This window comes from Acipenser ruthenus, chromosome 6, assembly GCF_902713425.1.
Source record: "Acipenser ruthenus chromosome 6, fAciRut3.2 maternal haplotype, whole genome shotgun sequence".
Lineage (NCBI taxonomy): Eukaryota > Metazoa > Chordata > Actinopteri > Acipenseriformes > Acipenseridae > Acipenser > Acipenser ruthenus.
In genome coordinates, this window is record NC_081194.1 from 28596177 (window position 1) to 28623179 (window position 27003).

The 27003-nt window shown below is 36.4% G+C and overlaps 1 long non-coding RNA gene and 1 pseudogene across 2 annotated transcripts in view; both read right to left on the reverse strand.

The window, feature by feature from the left end:
• Window positions 1–1335: 1335 nt before the first annotated feature.
• On the reverse strand, window positions 1336–4075 carry LOC131737399 (uncharacterized protein K02A2.6-like; annotated as a pseudogene).
• Window positions 4076–20482: 16407 nt separating this feature from the next.
• LOC117411144 (uncharacterized) overlaps window positions 20483–27003 on the reverse strand; it is a 28843-nt gene continuing 22322 nt past the window's right edge. The window contains exon 4 of one of the 2 annotated variants that reach the window (XR_009328869.1): window positions 20483–20578. This is a non-coding gene — a long non-coding RNA (uncharacterized LOC117411144). Of the gene's footprint in view, window positions 20579–21535; window positions 24851–27003 lie in introns of those variants that run through there. The other variant, XR_004545768.3, reaches the window with a different exon arrangement.

Sequence of the window (27003 nt, forward strand, 5' to 3'; positions counted from 1 at the left end):
GCAGCAGTGTGGAGTAGTGGTTAGGGCTCTGGACTCTTGACCGGAGGGCCGTGGGTTCAATCACAGGTGGGGGACACTGCTGCTGTACCCTTGAACACTTTACATAGATTGCTCCAGTAAAAACCCAACCGTATAAATGGGTAATTGTATGTAAAAATAATGTGTAAAAAATAATGTAATTGTATGTAAAATAACGTGATATCTTGTAACAATTGTAAGTCGCTCTGGATAAGGGTGTCTGCTAAGAAATAAATAATAACAACTGAAATCACTCCGTATCCAGTGTCCAATCAACTGTTTCACTAATTAGGTGATTAAGTGCATATGCTTCAGTCATTGTCAAGGATGAATGATCAAGTGATTAAAAAGAAACCAAAAACATTTCGTCAATGTCCATCATTTATGTACCTTTTTTTTTTTGAAAATAAATGTGTTATAATAGTGATAAGTTTCTTTTGATGCTCGGTATATATTACTGTTAAATAGTTGTTGCCAAGAGTAACTGTTTTTCTTTTTTTTTTGTAAGCCTTTAGATAAAACTATGTACTTGTGGAATAAGTGGCCTTCAGAGATGAAGACCATTCATGCTAATTAAACTCAAGTATGATTCATACTGTATATGCATTAGGCCATGCACAAAGCCATCAATGTGCTGTATACTAGGAAATGAAAGATGTTTAGCTACAATTTAGAAGCAAAAAGCTGTTTTTTTTCTTTTCTTTTTAGAAGATTATGAATTGACATTACAGACGTATGACTTGAGAACCATCTCCTCTAATGGCTTCGCTTTTTATTGTACATAAACAATAATGAAGGACTTTTTATTAAAATGATTCTGGTTCCTTTCATGTTCTTTTTCATATTGAACTTAGCTTTTATACATAAATTGCAACAATTTTGTTTACATTTGTATGCTCTTGAATGTCTGTTTTATATTATGATTATTATTATTAGAGTCATACTGCATCCTGTCCATTAACATTAGGCAAAACTTCCAGGAATATTTCAACAAAAGCCTTCCTCTTAATAGATTACATTTGAAAAATGGTAGTTGAAGAAAATACAAAAAAAAAAAAATACTTTAAAATGACAGATTCATAAGGGAAGAAGTTTTTCCCTTTTTGAATAATAATAATAATAATAATAATAATAAACAGTTTTGGTCCTTGAAGTCCAGTGTTAGGGATGCTGATAAATCCTGCTAGTTTCTTGAATCTTATGAGCTATGTGTGCAGTGGACTGCACCTTTTTATATAGCTTTGGAACACGAAACGATAATAGACTAATCAGCGCTGTAACAACAAGGGTGCAATATATTATAAATTGTACGGTTGTGTAGTAACTTGGGAAAGAAACAATGGGTGAATCTTTTAAGTATTTTATTATAACAACAACTCTAAGCCACGTTATTGGAGGTATGCTACGCCGCTCTGAACCTCGTACTTGTGTCCTTGGAAACTGAGATAGTAACATCGGCAGGAACTGGAGCTGGCGTCACCAGGGGTGTGGGTGGCAAACTCCTTGACAACTCCATTCTGGGTGGCATTTCTGGAACATCTGTATCCAAGAAATCTGGTGTTTCAGATATCTCGTTCTGGTCTGCAGACTTTGTAGTTTCCACTGCTCTTGACTCCGCAGATGTTGCCATAGTCATTGGGTCAGAAACATAGTGAATACGAACTTGGTCCTGATGTCTCCGAACGACACGTCCATCCATCAGCTTCACGATGAAAGAAACTGGTCTATACTTCTTTAGAATTAATCCAGGGACCCAGCGTGGACCCTTACTGAAATTGCGGACATAAACACAGTCACTAGAATTGAAGTCTCTGGACCTGGCATGCTGGTCATGCAAATGTTTCTGCTTTGCTTGCTTAGACTCCACTCTAGCTCTATGTCTGGCTGTAACAAAACTAAATGTGATCTTGGCTTCCTCCCCATCAGTAATTCAGCAGATGACAGTCCCGTGGTTGTTTGGGGGGTTAGCATGTATTTGAACAGAAAACGTGCCAATTTGGTTTCAACCGTCCCACTAGACATCCTCTTCAACCCGTCCTTCATGGTCTGCACCACTATCCCTGCCAGACCATTTGAAGATGGGTGGTGAGGTGCGGTCTGTACATGTCGGATTCCATTTTTATGCATAAACTCCTGGAACATTGCCCCTTTAAAAGTTGTGACATTGTCAGTGACAACCACATAAGGCAAAGCATGCGTAGCAAAAACCTGATGCAACTTCTCAATGGTGGTTTGAGCAGTAATGCAGTTCATAGAATGTACATCTATCCATTTTGAATAAAAATAAACAATAACTAGGAACATGCAACCCATGAAAGGTCCAGCAAAGTCTATGTGAAGCGTAGACCAAGCACGGCCTGGCCATTCCCACGGGTGTAATGGGGCCTGTGCTGCTGTCTTCCGTCTACTTTGGCACTCTGCACATAACTTGACCTTTTCCGCTAGACTTTTATCCATGTTTGAGCACCACATGAAACTTCTGGCTAAGCTTTTCATGCGTGAAATTCCAGGGTGGGCTTTGTGCAGTTCAACCAAGACTTGAGTGTGTCCTGGGGGTGGCACCACTACACGTGAACCCCACAATATGCACCCATCTTGCACGCTTAACTCATCCTTATGCACAGAGTAAGGCTTTAAATCACTGTCTTCTACGTTATCTGGCCAACCTTGTAAATTTCTTTACTCGTGACATCACTGGATCCCGCTCTGTCCACAGCTTGATCTGCTTTGCATTCACTGGTAACCCTGCTAGTTGTTCCATCAAGAATATGGTATTCACAGGTAGCGGTGTACAGGTAGGTTTGACAGGAAGGGACAAGAGACTCAGGGCATCAGAGTTAGCATTGTCCTTGCCAGCCTTTTGTGTTGAATTTGTGTTGAAGTCATGGGTGATAAGGCTTTTGTCTTATTAAATAAGCTCATTAGTGGCTTATGGTCTGAGCAAAATGGTAAACGGCCTATCATATGAGCACTGGTAAAATGTATTCACACCAAACACAGTAAGTATACGTGATGCAAAACCAACAGGTCCATCTTCCATCAGTTGAGACAGTACGGCTCCAACGCCATACGGAGAGGCATCACAGGATAGAATAAGCTCCTTCTTTGGGTCAAAATGAACAAGTAAGCATGCTGACTGTAGCAGCTCCTTGACTTCGTTGAAGGCCTTGTCTTGAGCCGTCCTCCAGTGCCATGGAGTGGGCTTGTGCAACAACTGGTACAGTGGCGCTAGTACAGTTGACAAATCGGGCAAAAACTTCCTGTAGTAATTAACCATACCAATAAATTATTTCAGTTCTGAGACATTTCTTGGTGGTGGAGCTTGGACAGTTCTCACTTTATCTTCCATGGGGCAGAGACCTTGGGCAGTGATCTGGTGCCCTAAGTAAGTCACGGTTGGTGCTTGGAAGGTGCACTTGCTGAGTTTTAATCTCAGTCCTCCTTGAGACAGTCTCTTTAACACTTGCTCCAGATTGTCCAGGTGGTCTGTTTCATGGGTTCCAGATATCAAGATATTGTCTAAATAGACAGTAACGTGGGGTATTCCTTTTAAGAGGTGGTCAACTGTCCTCTGAAAAATGGCTGGTGCGGACAACACTCCAAACAGTAAGCGATTGCACTTGAACAGTCCGCGGTGTGTGTTGACGGTAACAAACTGTTTTGACTCCTCATCCAGTAACAGCTGCTGGTACGCATGGCTCATGTCAAGCTTTGTGAATGATTTCCCTCTAGCTAGTGTGGTAAAAAGATCCTCCACATGAGACAAAGGGTAAACGTCCAACTTTGATGCCTGGTTTATAGTCAATTTATAATCTCCACAAATGTGAACAGTACCGTCACTTTTGAGTACTTGCACAATTGGAGTTGCCCAGCGTGAAAACTGGACAGGTTCAATAATCCCTGCATGCTGCAACCTGTCCAGCTCTTCTTCCACCTTGCCCTTCCATTGCATTGCAATGGGGTGGAACTTGAGAGTCCACAAATAACTGCACAGTCTCCCCACGATGTGTGCCCAGCTCATCTTTGGACACGTCTTGGTAACTCTGAAGAGCATCATGGTACCTGGTTGCCTGAATGTGCTTTATTTCACTCCAGTCAAGCTGTATTTTCTGTAGCCAATTGCATCCCAGGAGACTTGGGCCTTCACCTTGAACCACTAGAAGTAGTAATCTGGCTTGCTGTTTTTTGTATTTTACATCAACATCCAGTACTCCTAACAGTTTGATGGCTTCTCCAGTGTACGTACGCAGCAAGACATGTGTCTCTGTAAGCGCTGGTGCCTGACTGGAACTCCAGGTTTCATGGTAAGTGTACTCGCTTATGACAGATGCTGAGACTCCTGTATCAATCTCCATTTTTGTTATTAACCTTAACACTGGCATACATTGGCTCTACACGGTGTTCACTAAGGTTAAACACAGTATAGGAACACTCCTCTTCTTGCACTGTGCTCTCTAGATGGTGTGCTGTCTGGGGTTTCTTTGACTTAAACTGTCCAGACTTTGCTTTGTCCATCTTGACTCTGCACTTCTTAGCAATGTGTCCCTTCTTGTTACATACTGCTTCTTTAAATTTGCAACTGCTTGCATGGTGCGTGCCTCCAGACCTATAGCACTCTGCCGCTGCACTGGGCCCCTTGTTGTCTGTCCTCTTGTTCACGTAGTGCACTGTGCTAGATTGCGTATTTGCTTTCTGTAAGTCTTGCATGTTTTTACCTGTAGTTTCCATTCCCTCAGCTATCTCTAACACCTTTTTAAAACTTAACTTAGAGACAGCAAGCACCGCTGTATCCGATCGTCATTGATTCCACAGACCAGCCTGTCACGCAACATATCATCCAACACATTTCCAAACTCAGTTTTCCAAATATTTACGGAATTCGGCAAACAAACGTTAAGACAGATTCTTCTGGCTTACGAAAACGGCTGTGGAACTTTTATACAATCACTGAAGGTTTTGGGTTAGTTTATAGGTTTTTGCCCCGCATACACTAAGAAGGATTGCATGCCTTTTACTTTCATCCATAACCTCGTTTGTCAGAAAAAAATGTTCTAACCTTTCAATGTACTCGGTCCAGTCCTCCTGTTCTTCCACAAACTCACTGGTTGTTCCGTAAGTAGCCATGACTTCAGTCTGTTTGCTGCTGTTGTTTTCCTTTCGGTGCAGATTTTTTTTTTTATTTCTCTTGTTTCCAGACAAAAGTAAAAAAAAAATTTGTGACATCACGTATCCTCGTCGCCAAAAATATATCAATTTTTTTTGTTTATTCTTCAGCGGCACCACCTGCTAAAATCATCTTATCACAAATGCCACTAACTGACGGTGCTGCTCTGTGGAGCAATACTAAAAACACAAGTTGTCCTATTCCTGTAAAAGAGAAGTGGATCATAACAGTGTACAGTACTTTTCGATTTGTTTGCTCTAAACGTTTTATGATAAGCATGTTGTAAACATTGTAGCGAAGACTGTGGTTAAAGCATTTTTTACTTAAATAGATAAACAGGTGTTGATGCTGGCTTCATGTTATTAACACGTTTTAACATAATAGCAAATAAATAGCATATAAAGGAGTTACAGTTTTGTTCAATGGCTTTCAGCACCCCCACTATAAATAATGTTCCAGTGCCTTTGTCCAGAGCCCTTCAGGTCTTTGTTCCACCTGTGAACTCCTGTCCTACAAATTATATTTTTTGCATTTGTTTTGAGAATTTCCTAAGAATAACATTTTATTTAATCCATTAAAGGAGTCATTTTGAGAGTATTTGGAATAAGACTAGACAGACCAATAGCAGACTTATTCTAAATGTGCATATGTTTTATCTTCACTACAGCTACTGGCAAAAATCCTGCAGATTACCAAATGTGGTTTAAAACGAATGTAGTACATACTGTACAAACAGTGATTGGGAGAGAGAGAGAGAGAGAGAGAGAGAGAGAGAGAGAGAGAGAGAGAGAGAGAGAGAGAGAGAGAGAGAGAGAGAGAGAGAGCGCAAATTTTGTTTTAATGCTTTTCTGCAACATTTAATTATTTTTGTTTTGGTATGTATTCAGCAGCTCCCATTATGCAGGGTTGCCACTTGTGAGCTCGACAATCAGACACATCTGCCCCAGGCTAACCGAGTCTTGGATGAGGATATTCATTTTATGACCTTCTTGCAACCTAAGGCAGAAAATTTAGGGAAGTATTTACTTGCTAATGAACTGAAGCAGGGAGAAGCAGTTTCTTAGTAGGGAAAGCACAGATGGCCCAAGTTACTGTACAGCTTCAAATGTGGGAACTGTTAAAATAATGTTTTAAGCAATGTTTTGGCAAATTATTCACACTACACGCACATCACCGTCTAATTTGTTTGAAAAATAAAAGTATACTTAATTAAGCAATGCTTGTACATTTCCTTTGACACAATATTATAAGTTCAAGAGCTGGAATAATATGTAGTTCTGAAGCTTTATCAACGTTTCTGTGCCTACTATCTGTGGAACCTACAGTATAAGTGCAGTAGCGGCTTAAAGAAAATATGGCATTAACACATAAAAGAACTGAAAGTAGAAAGAATTGATTTATTTTAGTTAGTCATTGACCTTGTTACTGACTGTCACAAAGGTTATTGCCTAATGAGCAAAGCGATCCAGTATTTTATGTTGGCTCATGACATGATAGATATATACAATGCTAGCACTATTTAAGCCAGAGGGAGACAAGAGAGTTGATTGTAAATGTAGTTCCTAGCCCTAAAGGAGCGAATTGGGGCAAGAAGATGACACAGGAAGGAAATGTACTGTAGTTGGGTCTTTTTAATAAATAAATAAATAAATAAATACAGATATTATTACATGGTTTTGGTTTACTCTAATGAAAATACAGTTGTAAGTGAATTTTAAAAGAGTATTAATTGCAAATGAACTACACTTGAAATCTGCATGTCCCATTCTGATCATGTGCGTTTTTAAACCATAAAAGCAAGGTGTCCTCAACATCAGGGTATTGAGCAAACTGGAAATGCTGACGACTTGCACCCACAGTTTGTTCATAAGCCTGTATTATTGTATCACAGTCTTTCAGAATGGTTGACAAAGTGTTTTCAGTGAATGTTGAAATCTGCAGCAACATCTTTCTTATTGATGCATTATCCTCCACTTCAAAGAAATGGCATTAATGTGTGAGCACTATGGCAACTTGAAATGCATCATAGAACCAGTAGTCGAAAAACAGCACTAAAATAAAGTACAGAGGCTCTAATCTGGGTGCGTTAATACATTTTCCAATATCCTTTACACTCAGCTGCTCGAACTAGGGCAATTAGTTTAATTCAAATTTTTCTTCCCTCGGGGGGGGGGCTCCAAAATAATTTGCACAAACAGGAAATTCGTGAATTGTTATTATTATAAGAAGTACAATAAGCTACTGCTAAATTTGGCCGAGACCATGTATGAAATTTGTAGTATCAGGAAATTAGTTTAATCTTTGTTTTAATGAGAACTGACTGTGCGCACACACACACACACACACACACACATATATATATATTGTGGGACAGGAAGCAAAGAGTGTAGTCCTGTGGAGCACAGGACTACATTCCCCAGAAGGCCACAGGCTGAAAAGCCTACAACTGTTGTATTGTTTAGTTAATTGTTTAATTATTTTGGCAGTTGGCTTAATCAGCCAACTGCAGGTCATTGTAGGATATAAAAATCCCACAGTTTATTCACTCAGGGCTGCTGAGTAGTCAGGAGTTTGTGTCACAGTGTGTGTGAGATCACTGTGATGAAAAAAAGGGTACTATTGAAACTAAGTTAGGTTATTCTGTGTTTTGTGTGAAAAACTGTATGAACTGTTTTAATCAGGAAATAGTTTAGCCATCTGATTTGTTAGTTTAGGGATTGTGAAAAGTTTAACAAGCGCTCCAAAACAGAGTAAAAAGGGCGCTTACGCGCTGTTTACAAAAACAACGTTCCTGTGTGTTTGTTGGTCAGTTACGTGCTGGAAAGGAACCTGAGAGAGTGTGTATATATATATATATATATATATGTCAAAAAAGAAAAAGTTAATGTAGGTACACAAAAATGTGAATAACTGATAAAAAAAAAATCAATTACTAGTAGTCCATAACATCCTGATATAATGATTTTTTTTTTTTTAACAATTATTCATATTTTTGTGTACCTACATTACCTTTTCTTTTTGGTTTTGCCCCTTTTGGTACACAGCAGTTTTATATATATATATATATATATATATATATATATATATATATATATATATATACACACACACACACAGTAGACAATCGATTAATTGGCTGATTTCAGTGAAATAAACAAAACCAGGATCTGACATCTTGAAAACTCTGCTGGCTTACTGCATTTTCTGAAATCTAAATTAATCAAAGTTGTTGTTTTTTATTAGCAAATACATCATCCATAACTATGAAACACTCAATGGTGTTACATTTTGAAACACTAAAAGAAACTAAATAAATTCAATGACAAACATTCCAACTAGAAGTATTTTACAATGTGAAATATATTGACATAGAACATCATTTTTATTTCCCAAAGGTAAGGAAATAATCAATGTTCACAATGTGAGCCTGCATTTCAGAAGATCACAAACAAGAAACATTTGTAGTGAACCTTAAAAAAACAAAATGCTTGGAATGAGCGCATGAAATGCTGTATACTGTAAAAGAACAGATTTGATTTGTATTAATGGGAGTTTTAAAAAGCAGATTAATCCTCTTGAGAATGAGCTTCCCAGAGCTTTGGCATACACTCAGTATTTTTTTTAAGAATGTATCACTTCCATTATTCTGAATATTAACTGAGTGATGGAACACCTAAGAATAAAAAGATAAAGCATTTGACAACAGTCACACAGCTTGGGCCAGATTTATCAAGGTCCAATTATCCGAAGTGCAATTTGCACAATTTTTTGTGAAAGTCTGGTTTGAGGGATTAAATTGTGTATGCATTAAAAAAAAACAGTCTACAGTCTAGAACTGTAAATATGTGTGTTGGCCATGAACATCAAACTTTAATCCATGAACACTTGCCTCAAATAAGTCATGAGCACAATATTTATTTTGGGCCTCTGGCTCTAGTTTGAAACCTCATTAAAACCTGTAGGGAGATGCTTTGCTGTTTCATGCTATAATATAACATTGTATAGTTATTTTTGACCACCTGAAACACAGCCTGACTTTAATGTAGCAGTGATTGAAATTTAAGATGGTAAGCAGACAAGCTAGGTGTCGTTCATGTCTAACACCCACTCAATAATAATAATAATAATAATAATAATAATAATAATAATAATAATAATGTGTACATCTATTGATTCATAGATACCATATTTTATAATATTCAGTGATAAGAATGTGTGTGCCCTTTTCTAAAAAATAAACAAAATTATGCTTTCCAAAAAATAAATAGCAGAATTGCTAATTAGGCATTACTAACAAAAATTGATTATTATTATGCTACTGAAAATGCATTTGATTTGAATGTGACCTACATGAAATGGTTACCCATAGAATAAAACTGATTGAAATGCATTGGTTCTGTGTATAAAGAAAGACAAGAGTTGCTGCTGCTGCTTGGCTAACCATTAGCCAGATAGTTCAGCGAGTGCATACACAATAAACAAACCAAAAATTAATCATGTTGATTACATGATTGTTCAAAAAACTAAACAATAAAAAACAATGTATATAAAATCATAAATTCATTTGATGTGTGATCAACAGGTATGAGAAAATATGTCCAAAAGACAATACAGCATGCAAAGGACTTCATGTACTACCGATGCCCATTAACATAATGCTTACTAATGGACCCACCCAGCTATCAGTGTCAGATCTGCAGGGTACAGCAACTACTTTCTTTTTTTTATCTGTAATTTGAATAATGCTCCGACTGATCATGTGGATTTTGTGGATATATGCTAATTTACCTTAATATCTAGCAAAACATGATTAGTTATCTTTATGGGGATTATCTTTTCCATATGGAAGTGCTACCCCATAATGTACATTTTAACTGTATAGTTCTTGGTCATTCATGCAAGAAATCAGTCATTGAGAGGCTCAAAAAATAAACACGAGATGTGCTTTGTGACAGATGTCCTGTAAAAGAAGGAATTTGTTTATTAAACCATACAGCCGTCAAAAATCCTTGACCTGCTTTTTGGTTTCTCAGGCTGTTTGTAAAGTAGCTGTCATTTATCAAATATAATTTACTTGTTTAACCATTTGCAGTCTTTTACTTTTACAGTAAAATGTGCACAGTTTCTTTTCAAATTATTTAGAACAAAGGCTATATTATCACTATTTGTACATTATAAGTTCCAGCAATGACAATAACTACTTTGAATGTTTTAAATAAAATTTGAAAAAAGGATACATAATAATAATAATAATAATAATAATAATAATAATACAATCTAAAATCTAAAATTCCCTCCAGAAAGAAAGTGATTAATATAAGCATGTAACCATAAATATATAGGGAAAATACTTTACACTTTAAAAATATGCAAATGTTTAAAGTACTTGCAAAATAAAAATATAAATAAGCCTCCTCAACAACATGCTTTTCTGAGTTGCAAAACAAAGACTGCTACATTTAGCAGTATTGCATAAATTAAGAGCAATGCTATCTGGAATATTGCTGAAAAGGCTTTAGTGAGACGTTTTCCTGCTGTGTGCCTTTTGCTACAGTTTTCAATATCAGTGGATGTTGTAATGAAACCAATAATACAATTTCAGTAATTCACACCACATAATATAGTCTTTTTTTCTATTAGCTAAACATTGGCAGCACTGTGCTCAGAACCACAACACATTGCTATAACACATTACACAAGTATATCAAACTAATGTAGGTTTATGACTTATTGAGCTATTTTTCTGTATACATTACATCAGAAACTGCAATGCTCAATAATTTCTGAGGTAAAACAATGAAAAAATAAATACACTTTTCTTAGTGACATAGGGCTAGGTTCTGTATGTCCTTTATTCCAAATAGTCATTAGCACACTTAAGTTACAAAAACAGAAATAAACTGAGACTGAGACAGTTTGTTATGGGTGTTGTAGGCAGTCTTGTAGTTCATTATTACTTTTAGAATTGTAAAGCTGTTAGATAACACTGACATAAATGGCTTTGAGAATATAGCCATTTTAAATTTTATATTAAATTATTAAATTTTCAACCCTCCTTCACAGCCAAGTCTATTAAATAATACTACATTTTCATATTTACCTTTTTTTTCTAAACATAATTTGACCAATAACAAATTATTTTTCACAGGAATTTCCAAGACCAACAAAAAACATAAATTGATAATAAATGGACAAAAAGCCTTGCTCTGCTTAAATATAAAAAAGACTACCACAGGAGCCCATTTGTGTTTCAAAGAGAACTTTTAATACAGCTACCTTGTTTGTTAGCATTTATATCAAGATACAAGAAAACAATTTAACTATGTAAATATGGCATATTTTATTATTAACTTTTAATAATATAATATGTCATACAGCATATTTAATTTTTTAAAGGTAAGTACCGTATTACTTCAGTTGACTGATTTTAATTAGCTGATTAATTGTGCTGGTCTTGCATAATGGGTAGGCTACACCAGATTTAGAATTTTAACTATATATATATAATCAACTAAGAATGCAGAAAATTCAAAATAATTAAATATACCACACGGTAGGCCTTTAGACTTTTTTTTTCTTCAAAATAATACATTTACTGTACACTTCATTATATGACCTAAAAATTCAGATTGACATAACGTTACATACAAATATAGTTTGTATTATTATTATTATTATTATTATTATTATTATTATTATTATTATTATTATTATTATTAATAATAATAATAATAATAATAATAATAATAATAATAATAATAATAATAATAATAATAACAACAGTTTTAATTTATTTGTTCTAATTTAAAGACATCAGATATAGTACTAAAAATAACTTGTACTACATTTTAACCTATTAATGATCAAACATATTGAAATGGAATGATCAGAAAAAAGAAAGCGATTCATTCTCTTAATTACTGAACTTTGATTGTATTACTGGTAACCTGCTGTACATAGTTCCTTCACATTGTGTTCCCAGAATGCCTAAATTAAAAGATTTCAAATTGTGCATGTATGTGCCATTACATATAATAACATATTTCCTGATTATTTTGCCCTACTCTGCCTTTGACCCTAATGATGGGGGATTATGGTATTAAATCTCCATGCAGCACACATTCTTTATAGACTTTCAGTGAATACTCTAAACCTGGTGCAGAGCAGAATAAAAGTGAAAGCATACCGTCTGGTCTTGAGCTCTACATACACAGGGTCATGATCCAATTGGATGGGAAGCTGAATTTAAAAAAAAGAGGTTTGACCATTTTTAATCCTTGCCATTTTCATTTCTCTTACCCGGCGGATTTGAGTGATTTTATTTAAACTGTCAGCTTGAGCCTGGGGGATTGGAAAATCAGGATTTTATGGAGATTATTATTTTAAAAAGTATGTACAGTACAATGAAAAAAAGACAAGCTCAAGCAATTGACACTTTTTATGCAAATGGTTTTACTTAATTTTTATATATATATATATATATATATATATATATATATATATATATATATATATATATATATATATACATTATTTATTAATTAGCAGACACCCTTATCCAGGGAAACTTACAATTGTTACAAGTCAACAGGCGTTTTCAAGCACAATGAATTAAAAAGAACCCTTTTCCCTTACAGTATATATAGGGGTCATATAATTAATAATTAAAATAACCTAACAATAAACAACAGAACAATAAAAGCATACATTAAAATGTGTCATGCTATATAATTAATTTTGTAAAAGATATAACTAGTATTGTTTCTAATACATGTGCTGCATAGCAATTTTCTCACAAGTGGTTGTCCAGAATTTTTCCATACTTCACAGCTGGGCTGAGGGTAATTAATTATAATATATATAACACATGAAATATATAAACTACTTTAACTTCAGACACAATTTCCTGAATAAGTGCTTCTAAAGACAGCAAGCCATATACTCTCATTCCATTACTGTCGAAATGAAACAAATTGTATTCGAATGCAGAACTTTATCAGCCTGTAAACATTAACCTGTGGGTTTGATTTACTTTTAAAAAATCTAGTAAGCAATCAAGTGTCATTTTAATGAGTTAGACATGACTAATGGTTAAAGAAGATACTTTAAACCACTCCAGCAATCTCGTCATACTAAACAAGGTAACTGTTTGAAACAAAAGGGACATCTGGCAAGTGTAGTTCACGTACATTATGGTGAGAGCTTAGGAGGCCCTTTTCAGTTAAGTAACATTTATTGACGCAATGCATTTATTTGACCACAAACTAATGTTTTGACTTCAGCTGATTGTTCCTGTGCAACATTCAGTGCTGGCAGGACAAAGTCAGAGGTCTCTCATAGTGAAACATAATGAACATACCCAATGCTTTAGCCTCTGTGACACACACAGGCACTGACCAACCGTTTCCATAGTGATCTGACAAGGTTAATGATAAAATTGTTCCAAGGCAGTACCATGATTTAACGGTACAAAGAGGCAAACTCCAGGGACCCCATAAAATCCTGTTAGGGAAGCAGCATAGTTTAAACTTCATGTGAAGTGCTCAGTAATGGGCTGTGATGCCTAAAACTGAATAGGGTTTGGATTGGAGCCAGCTCTCTTGGAGCCAAGGGGTAGTTAAAATAACACACACACACACACACACACACACACACACACACACACACACACACGGACACACATTCACACACACACACACACACACACACACACACACACACACACACACGGACCTGCAATATCCCTATAGTTTGAACATGTATCTACGTGTCAGTCATTATAGAATTGCTGTTAGTGTTAGTTTTTATCACCCACAATTATGTGCAATTTTACAATAAGCAGTTGTTTATTGCTGTCTGTTTATCTTTTTTTTAATGACGAAATGTCAGTAGTTTTGGCAGCGATTGTCTGGGGGTGTGTATCTCCACCATTATTATTATTATTGTATTTGTAATTTATATTGATAAAAAGTGGTACAGTATAAAAAACCTGTTTTGAAATTATTGAGAAGTCTGTTGTGAATTTCCTTAAAATGTACTCTTGACAATCGTGGGGAAGCACTGATGTGGCTCTGTGCCCTTTCCCTGGTTTGCATTACATTTTTTTATAAACAAAATGTATTCAGAGTTCCATAGAACCTTGCGTTATTTGTTCTGAAGTTATGCGATAAGCATTTCTTAACACAAGATTTGCAACATGATTACTGGAGATATTTCCGTCTCAGTAAGATGAGGATTCTTCAATTCATCCCTTGAATTTGATGTATTTTGACAATTTGGTATGATTAACATCGCTCCATGTTAATCGTACCAAATTGTCACTGGCCTACCCCCTCCATGTTCCCGAAATCTAGCAAAGTATAGTATGATGACATCAAAATTGTAGAAAAAATTGGGGGTGCCATTTTATATGCAATAACATACTCCAGGTTGTTCAAATACAGTCTAAAATCTGCATGCCTTGGCTGGTTAATGACACTTGTTTTCGCCTTGTGCCAAAACAGCACCCCTAGATGTGCAGATATTGGACCATTTGAACACCCTGTCATGTTTCATAGCTTTCTTAAGATTAGCTGTACTGTTTAATTATTCGTATTTAACTTCATATTATTAAAAAATATATAATGTATGTTGCACAAAGATACTCTATGTACAGGATGCCTACCACTTGTGTATGAGGGAATATTGTCTTGAGTAGATGTGATGAGGCAAGCTCCATATTTTGAAAGGAATACTGTTAAGGGGTATGAAATATAGATTATAATGGCACTGTTCTGAATTAACTTGGCAGCTGAAGGGAATTCCGAGAGGTGCCTAAAGGTATGACTTTTAAAGCAAGCGACGTCAATCGCAGTGATATTGAGTATGAATGGGGATAGTTTGAGAAGTCTCCTGGAATACAGCTCACAAACCCTGCACTCTGATTGGCTGAAATCTTAGCAGTTTAAAATAACACATTTTCTTTGATTATACATGTCTGTGTGACAAACTGTAAAGGTATTTCACAGAAACATATCATACTTAATCACACAGCTTTTCTGGAGAGGTTTAAAAAATGATACAGCTGTTCAAATAAACGTGCAGAAATGTGTGAGGCAGCTGGCTTGATGTTCTATAGAGTTGGAAACTGCACTGCAAGTAATTTGAAAGCAGATGATGTGTGGGAATGCATTACCTTCCAATTTAACGTTGCAGTGGAAATCAAAGTGACACATACGGCTGCAGTGATTTGCCAAGTAACTTTACATGACTATCCCTGTCAGCAACTGTCAACAGTCCTAATCTTCACAGGGGTTCCGTCATTCTCCAGTTCTATCGCTGATATTCTAGAACAGGCATATTTCCTATCAGTCCCACACATAATATCATTATTTTGACGATTACAATGTCGCTAAATGAATCCAAATAGAGCCAATTTGGAGCAATACTGTTGGCTGCAAGCAGTGTTGGAAAGTAATCTTTCAGAGCCAAAAAATAAACAAGGATTGCAAATCTGTTATCGCAGAACCAGAAACAAATCTGTGTAAATCTGTTTTTATCATACTTTTTGCCAAGTTAGGGAAAACTACCATGACTATAGTCATTCAACATAAATTGAACCCGATATGTGCAAAACCTGTGATCAGTCCATTCAAACTTACTAGCACAGGTGGCACAGGTTCATGGCTAAAATCATATCATTATTTATTTTAAAATGAAATTTCGCTTAACTAGGTGGAGTTTATTTTTGTATAGTTCCTGGAACTTTTACTTGTGCTAAACACAAAATTGTAGCTTTAGCAGGAAATACATACTGTATTTTTTGGGGGATTGTTTTTTTAAAGTAGATGACATCAACAGCACCCATATTGAGAAAGAAACATGGTAGTAGCTTAATATGGTACATCTGATGTCATGAATGGATCTTATTTGTAATCCTGGCATGAAACTGCCCTCTAATTGGCTGGAAGAAAACCACAATCTATACATTTCTGACTGCATATTAGAAACACTGTCTACTAGAGAGCTTTTCACAATGATGTCTGACAAATTCTAATTTCTGATTTTCAAATAAGTAGCAAATTATTTTGTCCTTTTTTCTATAGCATCAGCTTTCCTTAAACATTGGAAACATCTGTTTTAACTCTAACTGGATTACTTTGAACATTTAGTGTTCAGATTACCAACATTATCAAAATATGATAGCAAATGACCAGAAAAAGTCAGTGTTCTTGTAAAATGGCTCAGACCCTGTTATTTGTAAACTACATGAAGAGGTCATAGAGGTCTTTATTGGTTCATTGTGGTGCTCTATAAAAGGAATACTCTTGTCATGAATGCCTCTTAGGTAATTAATAAATATTCTCATATGTTGTTTCATGTATAGAGCCAGTATCATGTCCATGGAAGTTGTAACAATACCTGTGAGATTGTATTGGACCTTGCTGTGCTGTTTCCTATCTTATTGGACCACTTTAAATAACTTTTTAGTATTTTTTCGGCATTATGAACTGCTTCGGGCAACTCTGATCTGCCCCAAAGCTTGGCGGTATGTTAACATTTTTGGCTGCAGTCCTGGAATGAGCATCTTCATTCTTTCTAGTAGCAGGTGTACCATGACAAAAGTCAGTAGATGCATCTATTATTCTCACTCAAGTTCTGCCAAGCTATGTTACAGACAGTAGCTGCTCAGGTTTCTAGGATACGGTCTGCCTGGTGTCATAAATGTCATAAATGTATACAGTTGGTCAGTTTGGTACATTTGCATATTTATGTTGGACTGTATCTGATTGATGGATTGAGCATTCTTTCAGAACCTCATTGTTGCATTGCTTTATACTGCACAGTTATCTTGGATGTGTATTTATGACCCTTAATGGTAAGGCAATGTACATGTCCTTGATTAGGACTAGCCTTCAAAGTCAACCAAATAAATACAGCGCTGGTCCTGGCCTGGTAATGAGCGTACATTGGATTATCACACCAAACCACGTTTTACAAATAGCCCTGAAATACAAATTTGCATATTTACTGTATGGACTCGTGCAGGGATTTTCAATTGGGGGTACGCATACCTCTGGGGGTACTTCTAAGGATCATGGGGGTTGCACAGGGCAACTAAGAAATGTCTTTTAACGGTGTTATATATTGTCTCTTCACGAGGCAGGAGCCAGGCCTGTGTAAAGGGACTAATAGAATAAAGACTAAGGGCTTGTGGCTTTAGCAACAGAATGGGGTTTTCTCCCTGACCACTCGGAGAACCGACCCTCGCTGAGGTGAGGCCGAACCGATCGACCTCGAAGGGGAAACTAAGGAAGGATAGAGGATGAACTAAGGTATCACTGCCTTACTGAGACGTCTAATTGAGAGATGTCAGACTCGGCTGATGCTCTGAGGCTGTATGGAGAGCCTTGCGATCTATGCAGGGAGAACAAAAGCGCTGTAAGAGCCACCTTCGATAAGTTGAGTCAATGACTAGCTCAAAAGTTGGGAGCAAGCTTTGCTCTCCGAAGAGGGAGAATGGCTCGGCTGCAAATGAATAGATTTAAGCAGGAAAATGGAAAATGAAATGTAGTTAAAGTTTTTGGCCAGGGGTCCCCTCTGACTAGCGGGAACCTTCCTCTCGAGGGCAAGATGATGTTGTCGGCCTCTAAGGTTGGGAAATGAGCTTCACTTGCCCCCAAAAGAGGACCCCCGGCTCCCTGCAACTGCGCTACCAATGCAAAAAAGAGAGAAAATGTTAGTTAGAAATGATAGTTATTGATTCATTAAATTATTATAAATTTATTATTTATATATATTTTTAACTAATCTAACTGCTCTGGTGGCCCCCAATCCGGGCATGCTAGCAATACTTTGTTGAGCGGAAATAATATCAGGGAGAGAAGAGCGAATGTAAGATTCCACTGCTGAGGAAGGACTGGTTGATTTTAACTTTGGCTGCTGATGTTGCTGCACCTATACGGAATGAATGCAAGAATACGATTAGGGAGGAAGACTAGCTTTAGAAATGAGCTGAAGACAGAAGATTGCAAATGTATGAATTTAGTTGAAAACCAGTTCTCTGCATGGAGGAATGGTTAGAGGGAAAGGTTGAGCTGAGGGAGCCAGATGTGCACCACCAATCCCGTTTAATTTACACATCACAGCCCACCTGCAGTGGAATGTAACATTGTGACAGAGAAAGAATGAATTTTGGTTATAAAGCTCCCTCCTGACCTGTGAGGGTGCTGTGTAAAGAGAACCGAGTGCCCCGGACAGGATGGTCTGACAATTCAATCCAAGGGAAAGGTGGAAGTTGGCCCTCTAGAAAGGGGGCGGAGCTACGGTACACTAAGTCATCGCCCCAGAAGGGGACGTGGCTAGGTGATCTGTTCCTTTGTTATGATTAAGAGCGAACCGCTAAAGGAGAACTGTAAACGTACCGTGAGTGTTTTGTTTTTTTGTCGTGTCTAATTATACTTGTTTGTTCTTGTTAGATGGCTAACACGATCCGGAGCTGTCGCTTAAGGCCAGCACCAAACCCGGACAACACTTCACAACTGTACACAAATAAATTGTATTTTACCACTTGCATTTTAGCACTCACTCTGAACTTGTGATTGTGTGTGTGTGTCTCTGTGTGTTTTATACTGTGTTTATTCTTTCTGGACTGTAAACCTTTGTTTTGGAATAGTGCAATACACATTGCTGTGTATTGCCTGGGATTATTCTTGCGGTCGCCAGACCGGGATTATGAAAAAATAAACGTTCCGTTTGGATCGTGAACTTTGTTGGCTGTCTTCTGTTTCGTAATCACATCACCTCTGCACCTGCATACTGCAAACCACTTTGCCACAAACATTCTGTACACTCTCAAATCATTTTTTAATTGTTCAAATTACTTCCCACCCACCTTGTTTTCAAATTCCTGTGTGTTTTTTATATGTACATCGAGCAAAGTTGGTGACAATAAGTTAGAAATGGATAGATTAATTTGCTACATGAAGTAACATTTGCGGGGACCAGCGCTGGCATATACATTTACTGGATCCGAGGACGACCCAAGCATTATTTGTCAGGAGGTTTTGTCAAACAAAACTCTTAATCCTGCAAGATTGAGATGCCATTTATCTACAAAGCATTTGAAAAAATAACTTTCTTTAATCAAAAGAAACAGGAACTGTGTCATCAGCAACTTTCAATGTGTAAAATGACAACATTCATTGATGAATTGGTAGCAAAGATTCAAGCCCAGGAATCTCATTGTTAGGTATGTTATATACATACTTTACTTTCTACATGTACTTATACATACACACATACAAATTTGTTTCAAAATGCTGTTGTGAAAAAATGCATGGCAAGTGGTCCATGGGAAAAATACAGACACCAAGGTGAATCCTACATTGAAATAGGTTGGGAACCACTGTGCTAGATAATTAACCGTCATTTTCAATGTATGACAACAATTGTTTAAATGTGTTTCTAAGCCATCTTACAATTTACCTATGTTTTGTGTTTGTTTCATGTGCTTATGCTTTGAATCTTTTGTTTTGTACTGGGCATTTCTAGAGAATTAATGATCAGTGCAGTAACCAATGAGATTACCAGTGTTTTCATTTTCAACATTCTCATCAGAACCTGTGAAATTTATAATAAATAAGTTATTATTTTACATTTGAACAAGTTCCCAATTAAGTCTTAACGTTTTTTCTCAACATTAGGCTTGTAATTACATGCAAACCCACATGTTACAAAGAACCAGTGAAACGCTCATTCCCTCAGTAATGGTGTACTATTGTCGATCATTATGTAAAATAATCACCCTTCAGGTGAGCTGGGTAAAGTTATATTTTAGATAGTACTGGCCCAATGCCTTCTGATGGTAGTTACTTGAAAAGCTTGACCCAGCACCAGTGCAAATATCTATCTAAAAAAAATGCTTGTGCTGTATTTGCTCATCTGCTATAATTATCCCACTCCAAACAACTTTTCTTTTTTGATACAATGGCAACAGTGGTGCCCACTATCTTGACCCAGTTCATTAGCTCAGTATATATATATATATATATATATATATATATATATATATATATATATATATATATATATATAAATCTTGCTCAATGCTTTAGTTTTGACAAAATACCAATGGGGAGTTCAGATGCAGCAGTTGTACACAGTGCCGCCTGTTTTGTAAAAGATTATCCTTAAAAAAAAAAACAAAGTAAAACAAGCTGCAGAAAAAAAATATATGAAAGCAAATAGAGGACTGGACAGAGTACTGGAAAGATGTTAGCAGGGAGATTAATGGTGAATAGGTCCAATGAATGGTGCTTACCAAAACGCCATCCAATCCTTTGGCTTCAGTGAATCATAAATAATGGGAATGACACATCGTTTATTCGGGATAATGAGTTGATCCGAAGTAGGGGTCTAGGACAAGAGATTAAAGATTACAAATCCATCTCTTGATGAATATCAATAGCAAGCTTTAACCTTCCCCTTTCCTTCTGTAAAACAGAGTTTCTTTGAGCAATTGTATCGGTGTGTATACATAACAAATGGATGGAATGTCTTCTAACTATGCAGTGCTGAAAAGGGAAGGAAAGGGGTCTTTGCCATTCTTGGTTTATGTTGTAATAATGAGAATTTAGTTTGATCACCAGAAAATATGAAAATGATGCTTTAGGAAATTTGTGGTAACACTTTTAAATACTTTCTATGATATGTTTGGCATGTTCACACCAGTGTTCATTTTTACAGCATAATTAATGAATCCTTTTGTTTGTGTCATTGCTAAGATTTATGTAATTTCCTTATGAAACAAAATGATTGGTGACCATTTCCAATTGTATAAAGCAGAAGCTGATTACATTGTTTATTCTGAGGGCATTGTGATGTCAAAATAAGTAAACATCTGGCAAAGCCAGCAAAAAAGAAAAAAGATTTCATGGCTCTATAGTGTCTTGAATGTATGCGCCTGTATTTACATTAGTGATATCAGTAGATACTCAATATAAGTTAAAAATATACTTTACTGTTGGTCTATTAAAAGGTATGAACTTTATCATTGTTCTTTGTCATCACTGAATGGCTAACATAACACATTTCTAAGTCTAAATGTTATTTTAAAACAGTAATACTGTACAGTACATCAATACATTAGTATATCAGTAGTTGCCTAATGATAGACAGAACAAACTGAGATTTACATGGTCTGAAACCAGCAGACCAAATACAGAGTAGTTTCCTATTTGGAGAATGCAAACATGTAAAGGTAATTGTTTGGTTGGGACTTTATAAGCAAGTGTCATGGATGGCTAGAGTGGTGCGTGTGGGTGGTGACGTCGGACCAGGAAATGAAAACCAAATACAGATATTACAGGCAAAATGGTGCTGCTGCACTTGTATTTAATAATAAACAAAAATAAACAAGCAGTTTAAACAAAACACACCAAAAGAAAAGGACACATTGGCCAAAGCAAAATAACACACACACTAATAATTATTGTCAAAAAAACGAGTACCTTTGTTTGCTGTAATACGGTAGCATTCACTCTCTCTTTCTCTATAGTTTCGCCTCCAAGCCTGGAGGGTGTTTTATATTGTGGCTGGAGCCTTAACTACCTTAAACAATTACATTGTTAAGACTCCAGCCACATTCCCACAGGCTTTATTGGGATGGGGATTCAACCACATCCCCACCAGCTACACTTTATGAGACCGGCTTTTTTGCCAGTCTCGAACAACAAACAACGTTGGACATCTTTCGTCCGTCTGCACAAAAATACAATTTATATATATAGTAAGAAGAAGAAGAACAACAACAACAACAACAACACATACATACATACATAATAAAAGGGGCGGGCATTTTGCCACAGCAAGGTATTGTATAACTTTGGCTCATTAACACCAAAACTAAACTAACATTGAAATCAGGTAACTAAATCAGGAAACTAAAGGTAAAGAAGGCAAAAGAGAATTCACATTTAACAATATCAGGCTGCATTTGATGTCTGTATGTGAAGAACTGTATGTTTTACTTTGGAAAGCTTATAGTGAAATTAGTTTGTGGGAAGTACATTTTGTGGTTAGCTTAAATCCTTGTGTGGACTATTTGGTAATTATAAATCTTATTTTCTCTGCAATGCATTCCAGAAATGTAATACTTCCCCTGCAGGGGATGTAATTCCAGCCAAAACAAGCCTCCAGGTACCAATAATACACCTGACAAATCAGGCACACGACTGGAAAAGGGTGTTTCCATCCTTCTGTTAAGTGCTCGTTTCCCCATATTTTCATATGAGCAGGAAGTAGTTGGAATGGAAAAAGGCTTTCCTTTAAGACCCACACCAATAAAGGTCTGGGCTAGTTGCTTCTTACAAACAAAAAAACTGGAAAGCAACGCCAGTGATTAGTCCTGCAGTTATAACAACGTATTCATCCTTACCGACGGCACGATGAACAGGATGTTATGATTTATTTAACAGTTAATGTGGGTGTGAATACAAGGTGGATGGTGCCCTCAACTCTAGTCTTATCTTGATTTATTGCTCTGAATGCCTAACTTTTTTCCTTAGGGAAGTCGTTGAAAGATGAGGCCTTATATTAAGGATGCAGCTTCCTCTTACAAAAGCTTGTTAGTAGCAATACAGTAATATAGAAGCAGTTAGGCCAAAACAAAATATATCAGGACGTAACATTGTTCTGCTCCTAAGGCACTCAAAAGTTATTTAATAAGGGGTACAATTATGGCTGTAAACTGTATTGCAGTATTATTAAATACATTTCAAAACATTTTTTTCAGTTATTTATTTTAGTTTATATTTAATTATTGATTCAATTGTGGCTTTACTGCTTATTAATTGGTCAGTACCACCTCCCAATATATACAATAACCAATAAATATATATTTTTTAAAATACTCAATAAATATGAGAATGAAATGGAGCAATAGTGTTTAAAATGTGTATATTTCTTCTAATCTTTTTTATATATATTTGTAGGCTTAACGAATTAGAACGAATGATGAAAATAGTATGTTTCCGAAATACATCTGTCTAGATCTGTCGAGTTTGGTGATTTGAAAAGATTCTGTCACAACTCAGGAATTAAAATAAAGGTGCTATATTTTTTGATGTGCAACCTATTAGACAATAATGGGAACCAAATGCGTTGGATTTAAATTCTTTTATCAGTTTCTGTAATTACTTTTTTTGCATAATTGTATGAGCTTTCTACATAGTGTTTAGTAAATCAATTATATTGCAATTAATGTAATTAACTCTAATAAGCCATTAAAAGTCAGTAGGAGGTCTGCTCAAGTCAATAGAAAAAGAAGGAATGCATCAAGAAGGTATTATTAACCTGTGCAAAGTTTCTTTCTGAATGCCTGATAAATTTACAGTAGATAGAAAATGCCATTACAATTCAACTTCCCATGTTTCTCTTGTTTAATCCAAAGCTCAAGCCTTTTTACTTAATACTAACTTTAACCCTTTTTTAGCACTTTACCGTACACCAAAAGTGATAGTGATACTGTAACAAAATATTAAAAGGAAAACTTCTTTGTCTACTATCTAATGATGCCCCTTTTGTATTAGCAAAATCCATAAATAAGAATGGCATATAGAAGTACTATAATGAAATGGCTGGTTTCTCAAACACTAATCTTGAATGAACTTACTTTAGGTTACATTAGGCAGTGGTAATCAGGGATCACTGAAACCAGACAATAGGATGCAAAGGCAAAGACACATTTTAAGAGAGTTATACAATACTTTAAAATGTATAAAACTGGCAAGTAACAATAATATGACTGCCCCATCATTCAACTCATTAGTTTTACACTGTTACAATTGTTTTGTTCTTCCTTCTGTTATTAACCAACCCCTAATGAGTGACATGCCTTGCAGGCGGTGTTATGCTTCCATCCCAAAATACAGCGCTGAGGAGAAGTGTAAGCTGACAACCTGAATGCAAGGCATGCAAACTGAGAACTTTCATTAACCAAATATGGTACCAGATAGAAATTTTTCCATTCAAAATACTGCTATAACATGTGTTTATTTAAAAAAAACACACTTGAGACCTACAAAGCGAACGGAAGTGTACAGAAGGTATAATTTATTTAATTATTCCATTATCTATAACCCCTCTAAATGAATGTTCTGGACATTTTCCAACAATCATAATTATTTTTATGTTAGTACGGGGTTCAAATTAAACTTTGATCTATAGTAAATTAGATCTACACTAAATAACCAAAACTGTCATGATTCCGAGAATATTTGTAATCTGATCTGCGTGCTTGAGTTACCTAAATCATTTTTTTAAAGTTTTCTTTAAAACAATAAGGTTCAGGGGATCACTGAGTGGCTTGTCTGGTAAATTCAAGACCATATAATGTGCAAGGTGAGTCGAGCAGGCTGGGGAGCACAGGTTTGTGTACTGGCTGTGCAGTTGTTGTTCTTCACTGCAGATTCCACAGGGAGCATCACATTGGCTCTGGCACTTTCATGGGTTTAAATGTACATGTAGAAATCATCAGTGGCCGGGTCATTGCATCAGCGCCTACTGGCCTGGCACCCAGTGAGCTCAAGCGGACACCTGCAGGGCTGGTCTTTGAGGCTTTGGGTGTAAAGATTGGTTTGGCTTGATGGTGGGATCGGCAGTCGCCCACTGACCTGCAGTTCTCCTGAGCTGTTGTGGGAGGTGTAGAGGTGAAGGAATATAATTGAATAAAAAATTAATTACAAAAGATTCAAAAAGGTTCTCAGGTTTTTCTGTACTTTATTGTACACTTGCCTTCAAATTACACACAGATACACATGGAAAGGTTGTCAATACCTAGACAGATTATTAGATTTTTTATTATTTTTATTTCCCTTTTACAGTTCACATTATGGTTTATTGTTATAGTTTTCTTGTTTGTTTCAAGACCTAGAACTAGAAGGTCAGAATTATGCCTGTAGCTAGCACTTGAAAAACAGAAAATGAAATAATCTGAATGTTGAAGTGGTTGTCGACATCTATCACTTTGGTTTAGCATTAAACCAACAACAACTCCCCCGCACAGGCACTTAAAAAACATTCCTTAAACAAGTAATGTTTTAAAACCTGATTTTCAGATATTTTTGACACTGCAGATAGGTCAAGAATGTGCAGACTGTGCAGACTTCGTCAATTTGGACATTTTTCTCCTTAAAACATTAAATGTACATTTATAAACAGTATTTTTTAGGATTATATCAACATTTCATTCCTATAAAAGATTACAAAACATTCAGTACACCATTACTTTGTCATAGTGTAGTATTTGTTTAAGTATTCCACTCAGTGAATTGGTCCCCCTTAGTGCTGAATTAAGAGTGTAAAGAGGGGACAAAGCAACAGTCTGGGGATGATATGGATTATTCCATGGTATGGCTGGTGGCTGATGTCAGATTAGGAAATACAGGCAACAAGTACTGCGGGTGGAGGGGAGGAAAGCTGAGAAAACCATTCAATGGCCGAATGAGACCAATAGGAGCTGAGAGAAGCCGAAAAAGAAAGGGGGGGGGGGGCGGATCTGAGCAATACACATAAGCCCTGGCACCACAGAGATAACATGGCCATAAACAAACAAGATAGCTGCTTCTGCATCCAGCACTCAAAGAATAGCACAGATATTTGCAGAGCTTTTTGAGATGTTATAGTAATAAAATAATGACTTGGATCGCATTATTGAGGATTTTGGTGATAAAATGAGTGATCAGGAGATGATTTATCAGTATGCACGACTATGAAGAGGTATGTGAAAAATACAGCAAACAAGGGGTGGGGCGGGGCTGGAGATGCAGTACTGAGTGTCCTGTTGATATGCAGCACCTTTTAAACCTGTTTTACTGTGAAAAAAAATACTTTTAAACAGCGCATCTAAAATAAACTGCACGTGTGAAAATAAATTGGACCTGACGCGCTGAATAAATGGACAGCAAAGGTTTAATGTCTCTCCGTCTCCTTTCTCAAAACTCTCTCCAACTCTCATCAACGCTCTATGAGCAGCTGCTGTGCTTTTATACACAAGGCCATCTCCGAATTAGTAATCACCTAATCAATTTGGAGACAGTCACATTCTGCATGCGTTTAGAGGGATTGGGCTTTAACCCCATCCATGCTGCCAAACAATAACAAAACATCACCCGTTCTTAAATAATTCCAAATAATACATTTAACTAATAACAATACATTTGAATAATAATACAAAAAAATAAACACATGGGTGGGGTGTACCCCATCACAATATATTAAAAAGTTTACTATAACTCTGAGGTGACTTGTAGACCTAGTTTTTAGCTTTCTTTTGGAGGGAGGTCTTGGGGTCAGACACGATTGGATCAAATACCTTCTATCGGTCATCAGTTTCAGCTGGTTCATATTGAAACCCTTATAAAAGTGTACCATAGTAAAAGCATAGCCAAGTGTAATGATGCGTAGTGGAAGCAAGGTAAAGCATAGGTAAAAAGTGGCTAAAGAAAAGGGCTTGTAATCAGGAGGTCCCCGGTTCAAATCCCACCTCAGCCACTGACTCATTGTGTGACCCTGAGCAAGTCACTTAACCTCCTTGTGATCCGTCTTTCGGGTGAGACGTAATTGTAAGTGTCTCTGCAGCTGATGCATAGTTCACACACCCTAGTCTCTGTAAGTTGCCTTGGATAAAGGCGTCTGCTAAATAAACAAATAACCTAGTAGAAAAGCATGGGAAAACTGCAAAATTACTGTGCAAAATTACAAAGGTAAACTTTTATAAGGGAATGCCAAAAAGTATTATTTTAGCACAAAATTCCAATAATATGCACAAACTGCAAATTAGA